The sequence below is a fragment of the Epinephelus lanceolatus genome, chromosome 21 (genome assembly GCF_041903045.1).
Source record: "Epinephelus lanceolatus isolate andai-2023 chromosome 21, ASM4190304v1, whole genome shotgun sequence".
In the NCBI taxonomy this organism is placed as follows: domain Eukaryota; kingdom Metazoa; phylum Chordata; class Actinopteri; order Perciformes; family Serranidae; genus Epinephelus; species Epinephelus lanceolatus.
Genome location: NC_135754.1, coordinates 17,787,693 through 17,798,878, shown reverse-complemented (window position 1 = coordinate 17,798,878; position 11,186 = coordinate 17,787,693).

The window sequence follows — 11,186 nt, the reverse complement described above, 5'->3', positions numbered from 1 at the left end:
GAAACTCACACCTCCTCTCATTTCAGATCACTTCACTTCCTACCCCTGTGTGTTTTCCCTCCCTTTTGATGGCCTCACCTGCGTCTGATTGTCTGCCCCGCCCTGATTCGCCTCACCTGTGCCTTGTTACCCTCCCCCTCACCACAGTATTTAGTGTGTGTCTTGTTTTCTCTCTGTGCCAGTTCGTCTTAGCTCCTTGTGTGTCTAACGTTCCAGCCTTTTGTTTCCTTGTGCCTGTTTCTTGTTTTTTTTTTTTTTGGACTTAGCTTTTTTTTTTTTTGACTCTGCCTCTGCCTCTGCCTTGTCCCTTTGGATTTGTTTGCCTCTGATGATCGTCCTGTGTGTACGTTCACACTTTGGACCAGTAAGGACTCATTTATTTACCAGAACTGCCTCCTGAGTCGTGCGTTTGAGTCCATTCTCTCCTGGTACACCAGTTTTAACACACATTTATGTACTCACACACCACAGTGGCATCTGATCATCAGCAAATCATATGGAAAGGGTACTGAGGGCCCTACCTATATGAGTTTGGTCAGCCGAGTCGCCAGAAGAAAATATTGGCATTGTACGTTTCTGCTAACTGTGATCAGGAGGTGGAAGGGATGGTGGATGGCGTGACATCTAGGCAAGACATATGCAAAGCTGCAGACCACTGCTAGAGACCAAAGACAACGAAACCTGCAGTTTCTTCACTGGGTGTTTTAAGCCAAAACATGATCTTTTCCAACCATAACCAAGAGGTTTTTGTGCCTAAACATAACCACGCATTAACCACAGCATTGTTGAAATGTAAAGAAATGTAAAGTTTCAACATATCAGCTACATAATAATGTACAAATGCTACATATTCTGGCAACTGGATTGGTTCGGTGCCTCCTGTCACTCCCAAAACAGGCCCACACAAAACAGAAAAGGGTCACATCTTGACATAAAACTTCACAAAGAGGTCAAAGCAAAAACAATCCATCCAACATCCTTGTGGAGTGTAGCTGCAACCCCCGATGCTCCCCGTGTCAACCGCTTGCACAGTTATGACCCACACTGATTTGTCTGAAAGCGCTCCAACCTTCCCTCACCCACCCTGTGCTGTGAACGCTGGGGAAAACAACAGCTTGGGTCTGCAGTGAAAGCTGGGTGCATGCAGAGGAGCCAGAGGAGTTGGTACGAAGCGAGCCAACACCGATGCCAAAAAAAATCTAAAAAGCAGACAAAGATGAGAGAAGGACGGACCAGCCGAGGGTATTCTGTGTTCAGTATCCTGCGCCTGGCAAACAACCTGAAAGCAATTTATTTTCTTTCCCCAGACATTTAGGATCAAATCCACGTTAGTCATTGACATAAAAGGGTCTTGAAAAGAAAGGAAAGAGGAAGGAGAAAAACAGCAGCTTGGTTTGATGTGTGTGTGTGTGTGTGTGTGTGTGCATGTGGACATGTGAGGATTCAGGTACCTCAGAATAAACGGAGGAAGTGTTTGAAGATGCAAAACGCAGTTGGGCTGCTAGTTCGAATCTAATGGGGGATTTAGAAAACAAGAGGAGAATATAAGAGAAAGGACAAATCTTGTGTTTCAGCCTCAATGTTGTGACCGATGGGCTTGTACACACACACACATACACACACACACATTCACACATACATCCATATTAACCCCAGCTCCAGCCCCCTTTGTGCAAAGGATGATGTCATGCCTTCTGAAAACATGTGGGGGGCGGCGTCGGGGGGTTTAGGGGGGGATTCCTTTGGTCCTTTCAAGTTTGCAGGGGGAGCCTTGGGCCACGGCAGGGTAGACAGTATGAGGGCAGGAGGCTCAACGCTGCCACCCCCCAATCCCACCCCACCCCAGCAAGCAGTCACATTAGGCACGCTCCGGCCACGCCATCAAAGGCCCGGCTCACAGCACACACACACACACACACACTTGCATCAGCACACACTAAAGTATGCGTGCACACAGTTGCTTTCCCACTGCATCTACGGACCCACAGACACTATGACACAAGTCAAACGAGCATGTTCACACTCAGATGAAACAAACGCGTGGCTAAAAATAACAGCACACATGCACACACGCTCGAAAGACACACACACACAACTCACACACTTGCATACCAACAGATCAAACCCGCACACACTTCAATCATACCCACCCCCCCGGCTGTGTTATTGTTTTGAAAATATGATTGCGGTGACGGATGGGGTGGGGAGAGGAGAGGGCTCTGGCAGGGGCGAGTGGCAGGGCCCCTCTATTGTCCGCGACCAGTGTGAGTCTGTGTCCATAGCTATAGAAACTGGGGCCACACTGGGAAGGCATGCTTTCATCTCCACCACAGGCTCACCGCTGGCAATAAGGGGTCAAATAAATCCCCCTGGATGCAGTGAGGAGGGGGGGAGTTTGCAGGCATACATGCGGGCACACACACACACACACACACACACACACTGAGCATGTTTACCTGAGCTATCTCATGTTCACATTTAAATAGACAGCAAGACAGATAGTTTGTTTGTGTGCCTTTTTCTGGCTACTATTTTTAAAACTCTTTCATTACGCTCCCCACTTCCTGCATTTCCACTTTAAAGGAATAGTTCACCCCCAAATGATGATTTGTGTACCAATTACTCACCCTGTGTTATGTTGAATTCATGAGGAAAACTTTGTTTTTTCCTTGCATGCCTCCTGTGAATGAAGAATCCATGAAAGGAGAAAATTCTTGATTAATTGAAGCCATAGGGGTCCAAGTTAACGACAGCAAAACTACATCAAAAATATTCATGTACCAACTCTGACATAATTCGTGCAGTATAATCCAAGTCTCATTTATCCCGTCACATGCTCAGTACTTCCCAAACAGACTGAAACTCATCTATGTTCTCTTCATGACCAGACTCCATTGACAAAAACAGTAATTTTACCTCACTGAACACAGGAGCTGCTGGTCTGCCACTGCCTGGATCGGTTAGTTTGTTGGTGTGATTGTTTGACTCATATGTGATCGTTTAAAGCACCTTAGTCACATGATATTACAAACAAACTATTGATCGAGGCAGCGTTAGACTAGCAGCTCCTGTGTTGAGTGAGGTAAAATTACTGTTTTTGTCAATGGAGTCTGGTTTTAAAGAGAGCGTAGATAAGTTTCACTTCCAGTTCAGTCCCCCATCTGAAACGACTATCTGTTTGACAAGTACTGAGCGTACGACTGGATAAATGAGATCTGGATTATACTGCAGGAGTTGTGTAACAGTTTTAATATGAATATTTGGATATAGTTTTGTTAAACTCGGACCCCTTTTATTTCAAATCATCAAGATTTCTTTCTGTATTTGGATTCTTCGATCACAGTGGAGGCATGTGAGAAAGACAAAGTTTTCCTTACAAATTCAGTGGGTGAATAATTGATATAAAAATGATCATTTTGGGGAGTGGAATATTCCTTTAACTGCCACATCAGCTTCTTTCAGTGCTTCAATTTTAGCTATAACTTTGATTCTCTTGAAGTGTATTTTTAGCTTTTCAGTGAACATACAAAAACATTTCAAAATGCCATTGGATCAACACTTGGCGACATTTAAACTGTTTCAATCTTTTTGCACTGCAGTCTGACAGCGAAGCAAATGTTCAGGTTAGCGCTGCCAACAATTGCACTTTTAACAGATGTGTGTATTTTCTTTAATTTACTTTGTGCCCGTTTTAAAAAAGAGGCGTAAACCAAAAGAATCAAATCCTTTCCTTTGACGTGTCCTCTGTCTTGATAATGCTTGAAAGTATTTTTACTTTCATCTAGTTAATGAATACATATTGAATGGCTGCATTTACATAGGACCAGGGGCCTCGTCTCCACAGCACAGAAGTGGTTTAAGTCATTCTGGGTAAATGCGCCCTGAGCATGCAGCACATGTGACACAGGATCACAATGTTGATCATCAGGATTCACAATGTCTTGAGACATTCCAGACTCACTGATTGCACACACACCCTTAAACACACACACTATATACACAAACAAAGACATGCATAAAAAAGCACTTGCTTGAATACGTGGAGTGCTGTGCAGAATTTGGATTTGACTAGATGGACTTCCTTTGGGGATCTTAGTGAGTCACACTGATTGTTTGATGAGCATGCCATCATCCTCCCCCATTCTTCTTCTCTGGTGTTATATCACACTTGTCCAATTCGGCTCCATCTCCAAGGCCCTGAGCCCTGCCCTGCTGAGGACCAAACCTTCACAGATTACTGCCAGACTCACTCATTATAATGCTGTGAGTGTGGGCACACACACACACACACACACACACACACACACTCACTCATTATAATGTTGTGAGTGTGTGTGTGTGTGTGTGCCCACAGCCCAGCATGAAGATGTAAAAGCTGGATAGCTGGATCAACTGACCAAATACTAGACATACAGAGAGGTAAATATTGTCTGAAGCTGAGTGGATCACCAGTTTCATGTTGTGATATAATGGCTCAGTAAAACTTCATGTTGAAACAGTTTTGAGAACTGGTTTCAACAAATTTTCGAAGACACATCGCCACAAAACAATGAAGGTAGAAGCTGCTCTATTTAGTCCCGGTGCCGACTGTTGCATCAACATCAGCACACCCATACATTTCAGTATGATTAATGACTGATACATGCATAGGGAAGACTTCACCGAACATACATACGTACAAAGCCAGCTGTCCTACTCGCACCTGTGTGTGAGCGGTGCGGCGGGGTGGGGAGTGTCTGGTGGAACCAGAGCCAGTCAGAGAGTCACCAGGCCTGAGGAGAGGAGAGGAGAGGAGAGGAGAGGAGAGGAGAGAGGGAAGGTCAGCACCACCGCATGCCACAGACAGACTGACGATACTTCTACTGGGCTCCACGCCGGGGACCTGGCTGTAATTACACCACACACTCACACACACACACACACACACACACACACACACATTCATGCATGCACACACACTGTTACCAGACAGACTGAGAAAGGTGCCCCGGCTCCTGAATTCTGTCTCCCTATCTCATTATAGTTTTATGTCCACCATGACATCCTCTATCACACCTGAACGGCCTCAGAACTACAGTTACAAGCAGTTTGAGGAAGGTAACCTGAAAGAGAGGGCTGTGACTGCATGTCAAGAATGTTCCAAAATAACAGAAATCATACACAAGATGGGTAAAGTATATGCACACATGAACCTTTAGGCTGTTCTCACAAAATACGTTTCCTCCAAAACGTAATGCACCCAAATTTGAACATATTCCACATGATGATGAGCCAGTAATTTGTGCATAACCCACGAATTTTGAAAGACTGCGATCATGTAAACAATGTGCTGAGGGGAGTAAACAAGGAGGCAGTCCCGAGTAAGCAGGCAGGTTGTGGTGGTGGATGGGCCACAAAATACAAGACTTTCCCCCAGGACTTTCCTCTGGAGTTACGTGTTTGCAACCGTGTGAACTTTGAGTCATTTAAAGGTATGTCCTCATCATGTTTGTTTTCCTAAACCTAACCACGGTAACGTAACTTGGCTAAACCTAACCTCCAGAACTGTACGTTACGGACGTAACATCATTCACGGGGTGCAAATTCGTAGGATATCATACGAATATTCTATTCTATTCTATTCTATAAGAATACCTTGAATACCATGTCTGATTGGGGAACATGCTACTACAATAGCTTCAACTTTTGGAAATCTTTCCAGATGATTTCTAAACCTGGCAGCAGGGATTTGCTCCCATTCAGTCCAATCCTATTGCCAACATGAACACTAATATTAGGCGATTGCAAAACCATTGATAGAGTTAAATAAAACATCCCATGCCAGTGTTTTTAAAATTCATAACAGTGTCTGTGTATGATAAATGTTAGGAAAAGATCTTGGTCTTTGGAGTGGATTCAGCCACAAGAGCATTAGTAAGGTTGGATACTGATGTTGGACGATAAGGAGTCATGGATGGATAACCGAATGGGTTTACTACAAAAACAAAAAGACACAAAATTACCTCAAAGAGAAACAAAACAACCACAAAAAGAGGAAAATAACAAAAAAAGGAGGCAAAACCACCAAAAAGTCTGTGTCTTGCTCCTGTGTAGTAGAGGTGGTGGGGCCTTTTGCATATCTGTGCCCGAAGGCCCAAAGTCTCCTAATCAACCTATGTAACGAGTAGCTTGCAGTCAGTGTTCCAATTTCTCCCAAAGGTGTTGGATGGGGCTGAGGTGCGGGCTCTGTGTAGACTGGTCAACTTCTTCCACAATAAACTTGTGACTGTGTCTAGATGGTAACCCCCAGCACATTCTCACTCCGACCTCGTCACAAGTTCTGCCTGCTAAATGCATTGTCTTCTTTCAAAATACACTTCCCTTTTCATACGGTTGTAATCCAAGATTTGCAAAACTTATCCAGATATTTCATGTTCCAGGTTTCAAGGGATAATTTTAACACAAACCAGTTTCTTTCCCCAACCGAATCTAATTGCTTTTTGTGTCCAAACCTGACCGGACCTTAATCACAGCCTTGGCACATCGTAAAACTGCCAGACAAGAATATTTTGAAGCAGCTTGCAAGAGTTTTGCAAATCTGGGGTTACCATCTGGCCTCGACCCAAACTCGTTTGCCTGGCTTTATGCATGTGGGCATTGCAATGTTGACACAGAAAGGGCCTTCCCCAAACTGTTAATACAAAATTGGATGCACACATTCTCCTTAAACATCATCATCAACTGTAGCATTTAGATTTGCCTTAATTAGATCTAAGAGGCCTTGCTCAAACTGGTGTCCACATGCTTTTTTTCGCCAGAGTGTATCTGAATAGTCAGATTCAGAGTGCTCTCATACAAACATGGATTTCCCAATTTTCTTTTTGAATGGACACTTGTAGTCTGAGCTCTCAACTGGCCAAATCCAAGGTTAAATAAGGTCAACAAGGTTATTGGCACAAACCACAATTGTGATCCTGTTTGGCTCTCAGACTGACACCAGCACAGATCTCTGGTATCAATAGCTCCTTGTTGATCTACTTGGCCAGGCAGTTTGCCGTCTCTCTCTTTCTCTCTCTGTCTCCATGGGCCCTCTGACTTGTGAAAGTTATTGGAGTGTAAATGCCTTTAACTGCCTCTGTCTGCTGCTCTGCGTATGGAGAGTGCTATCTGTTGTCTGCTTCCTGCTTCTTAGCTATCTGTGCCCATAGCCGAGGGTTTCCAGTTCAATCGGGAATTGATTAGTTCAATTATTATAATCTGATCAATGTAATTTGATAAAAGATTGCAACAGACTTAAGAGAGGAGATGTTGGGAGAATGCCTTGTTGGGTTTAAGTGTTTTGAATATTGAATAAGGGCCCAGATACATCAAACCGACATCAAAGAACTAATGGCGACAAAGGCTTTGCCTCACGTTGCCTGTGTCTCGACCAAACAGTTACACTTGCCAACGGCAAACTAGTACGTACTGTGCCTACGTGACAGGATATAACTCTCCATACCAGCGGTAGTCTGTATTCATCTTTAAAAAAGGGAAACCAGAAGACCAACAGGACCGAATTAAGATGCTAGTTAGTCAGCTAGCACATTAACAACACAACACAATGTTGGAACAAATTACACGCACTAGCGAACAATAACACAAACAATTATGAACCATTTCTTCTAAAAGGCTCAGTGGCTAAAAAAAATAATCTAACCTCATACAACAAGGTTGTTTGTGTTCTTGTGCACTGAGCTTAACTGCCAGTCAAAAGAATTTCATTCACAGACGGACTGCTGTCTCTGATACTAGTTCAACATGCTGAATTGGCCAAAAAGGAAAAAAAAAGCCAACACGGGCCGACTACTGCCAATGGCGCAGAACTCACTGCCAAAACAAGGGGGACAGATGTTCACAGATGGCCCAACATCGATCAACGGCCGACCATCAGCTTGGTTTGTCAGGGCCCTTATGCAAAAAAACTATCTACCCATTTTTACATTCAGATTTGTAGATTTTCGAAATCTATCATCATTTTTTAGGTTTCATTATGCAACACTGCATTTCGGCTTTGTCAGTCTCTGTAACTATGCTGTCTGTAGCTGCTCACATTTATTTCAGCAGGCGGTCAATTAAGAAGCGATTCTTATTCACAATGACAGGTGGGTGGGAATGGGTGTTCCCTGCTCCCACTGAGTACCCAATTAAAAAAACCACCTTAATCCTTGATTGAGACATAAGCAGTTTGACGTTGAGGTCTAAGGAGGCTGTAGGCCTTTATTATTCTGCTGCTCTTTAACCACAGCACCACTTCAGTTTCTCGTGACATTGTCACTTCATTACTTCCCCCTTCAGTTTTCATATGTACTCCGAGGCCCTCCGAGACCCCCCAAAGCCCAGCTCCATTTCCCTGTGGTGACAGAGAAAGGCAGACGCTCCTGTTTACTCATGGCTCCAGGGGCTTGTGGCTCCCGATTAGCAAACCAGTGTGAGTCAACATCTGGTACATCCCTTGGACAAACTATCTCTCTGAGCGCACACTCAGCCTGTTGTCAAACCCCCGTCCCTTTTCCGTCCGGTTCCCAAGCAGGCAGGCACCCCCTGGGCGGCAGTGCGCGCTCACACATCGGCGAGACATTTCCCAAAGCCTTCCCAGTCCTCCTGGCATCTCGGCAGGCTGTCACCTTCTTACCCTGCTGCGTGTTCCACAAACATACCAGAGGGCCAAAGGGCAGCGGAGGCCAACGCTGCCCGTTTGTCAACATGCTTGATTGGGGTTAGGGGCGGTGGGACTCGTTCAGGTCGCGACACCGATGCGGTCCATCATGTGTGTGCAACCTGCGTTGATTATTTGACTGCATTCCATCCAGGACACAGGAGTTTTTAATGCGGTTTTAACAGGCTGCCAGGTTTAAACAAGGGCAACCTCAATCTGAATCCTGTCACAGACCAATGAAGACACCATCGTAGAATTTCCCTCCCTTTGTTTTTGTTACGCAGTGCCAGTCTATGAAAGTATCTTGGCTCTAGACTCAACAGAACACACATGCTGAGGAGAGTGTCAGGCAAGGGAACATCTGTTGTGGTCAGTGGCTGTGGGCAAACTGTTTCATTTCGACAAGATGGCCTGTGGCAACACAATGGCTTAGTGGTTGGGAGAATGACCGAATTGCCAGTACTTGTGGTCAGGGTTTACCTAAGTTGGACAGAGCTTCTGAAAGACATGTGGTCACATTTTACATCAAATCACTCTTTAGTTAGGGATATAAAAAAGGGTAATGACATTGTCTTGACACAATTGTGTTTTCAAAATTTGATCTTTTCAAGTGGAGTTTGAAGTAACTTATTCATTCCAAATGATGTTTCGTCTGAAGTCTTTATTCCATTCTAGTTTCTTTTCCATTTGTCATCTTGTGTAAACCAAGAGCACGGGAAGTAATTTCATAACAACAAGCATGCAGAGTGGGATCAATACAGCGTGCCAACGATGATTTCACTGATGAGAGAGTAGATTAGGATGACAGATTGAATCTTGAGGAGTCGCGAGTAGTGAAAACACATGACTTAACCATCCAAATAAACTGTGATATACTGTATGTTCCACTATCACGGCTCTCATATCGCTGCCATGGCTTTCATTCAACCACTCCTTGATGTCTTCAACCCGCCAAATCTGTCCAGAGGAATGTGGAGCACTGGTCAGCGTGGCTGTCTGAAGATGTTTGTGTTCTACTGTGTAAAGCAGAGGCCTTTAGGTCTTAACATTGCTGGCATCCTTTTTCTTTTCCCCCTTCTTTCTCTGTATCTCTCTCTCTGTCTTGGTCTCTCCGTCTGTCTTCCTCTCTTGGCTGTTGTGCCACTGTGGAGAAGGCAACAGTGACCCTATTGTGAACGGTGGGAATTGGGCAGCAGGCCAATGATGTCATCCTGCCATAGGGAAGACCAGGGGGAACGCCCTCCTGGCGTTCGGAATGCACTATTTTTTCCTGTTGTTTTCCGGAAGGCAGTGATCAATTTAATTCCATCCTCATCACTCCCTGCCATGGGGAGGGGGGCGAAGGAAGGAAGGAGGGAGGGAGGCAAGAGGAGGAGGAGGTGCAGAGAATAGAAAAAGCATGGGGGCACTCTCTTCCAAAATGGGATGCAACAAATAAAACGAAAGAGGAGGAAAAGATGAAGTGCACAGGATGGTCCAAGCTGTTGAGATCCTGATTTTATTTTAACTCCATAAGATGTGAATGAGGCTAATCACCCTGGAATGCTCTGAGGTCACACCGACCTCCCCAATTAAAAGCTGCTGGGCACCATTACAGAAGAAAAGTAATGATTCATCAAGAAAGAGAGGGGAGAGGCTTACGGAAACTGACAGCCCCTAACTTCAAGTAACCCCACCATGCCCAAAGCATTGATTCTAGTAGGCACACACAAGGGGGACTTCTACTGAAGTACTTTGCAACAAGAGTGGTAATTACAACTTCGCTCATAATTTTTAGCCATGCTAGCCAAGCCTGTTCTCATTCCCAGGTCTCAGGTAAAATACCATCGCTTTGGTACACCCCTTGCCATGTGATACTGATGTCAAAGGCACCCTTTGGCATCTCTATGAGACACGCTGGGTTTTCAGCTAACTCTAATGCCTGTGTGACACGTAAAGTTAAAACAGCAGTTATTTTGGTGTGCCCGGGTGGGTCAACTGGTAAAGCATGTACATATAAGGCTAAGTCCTTTGCTTCACGTCGCCCCTAGCTGTCATTTGTCTTGTTTATCTTAAGCTTTTGCTATCGAATAAAGATAAAATGCCCCCCAAAGAAATCTAGAAAAAAAAAAGCTGTTTTAATGTTACATAACTTAAGTCTGCAAACGCGATGATGTTATGCTGGGGTTTTTTTTTTACCGAATTTATTATTATTATCACCCATCTTCCTTCCCTATGGGACATAAGGCTTCAGTGAAAGTTAGGGGCCTTCTGGGTTTTCTTTTGTCTAGTGGTGTCCAGCTTAAGGCAACTCTCGTGATCCAGCCCTGTTCCATTCTTAGCACATGGCCTAGCCATCTCAAATGTCTGTGTGCGATTTCCTTGGCGATGGTCTGGCTACCTGTTTTCTTGAACAGTTGAAGGTTGGAGAGTTAGTTTGGCCAGAAGATCTGCCATATTGTTCAGTCCACCATTTTTACCAAGACTGGAACTTCTCAACAACAATTAAATGGATTGCCAAGGAATTTAA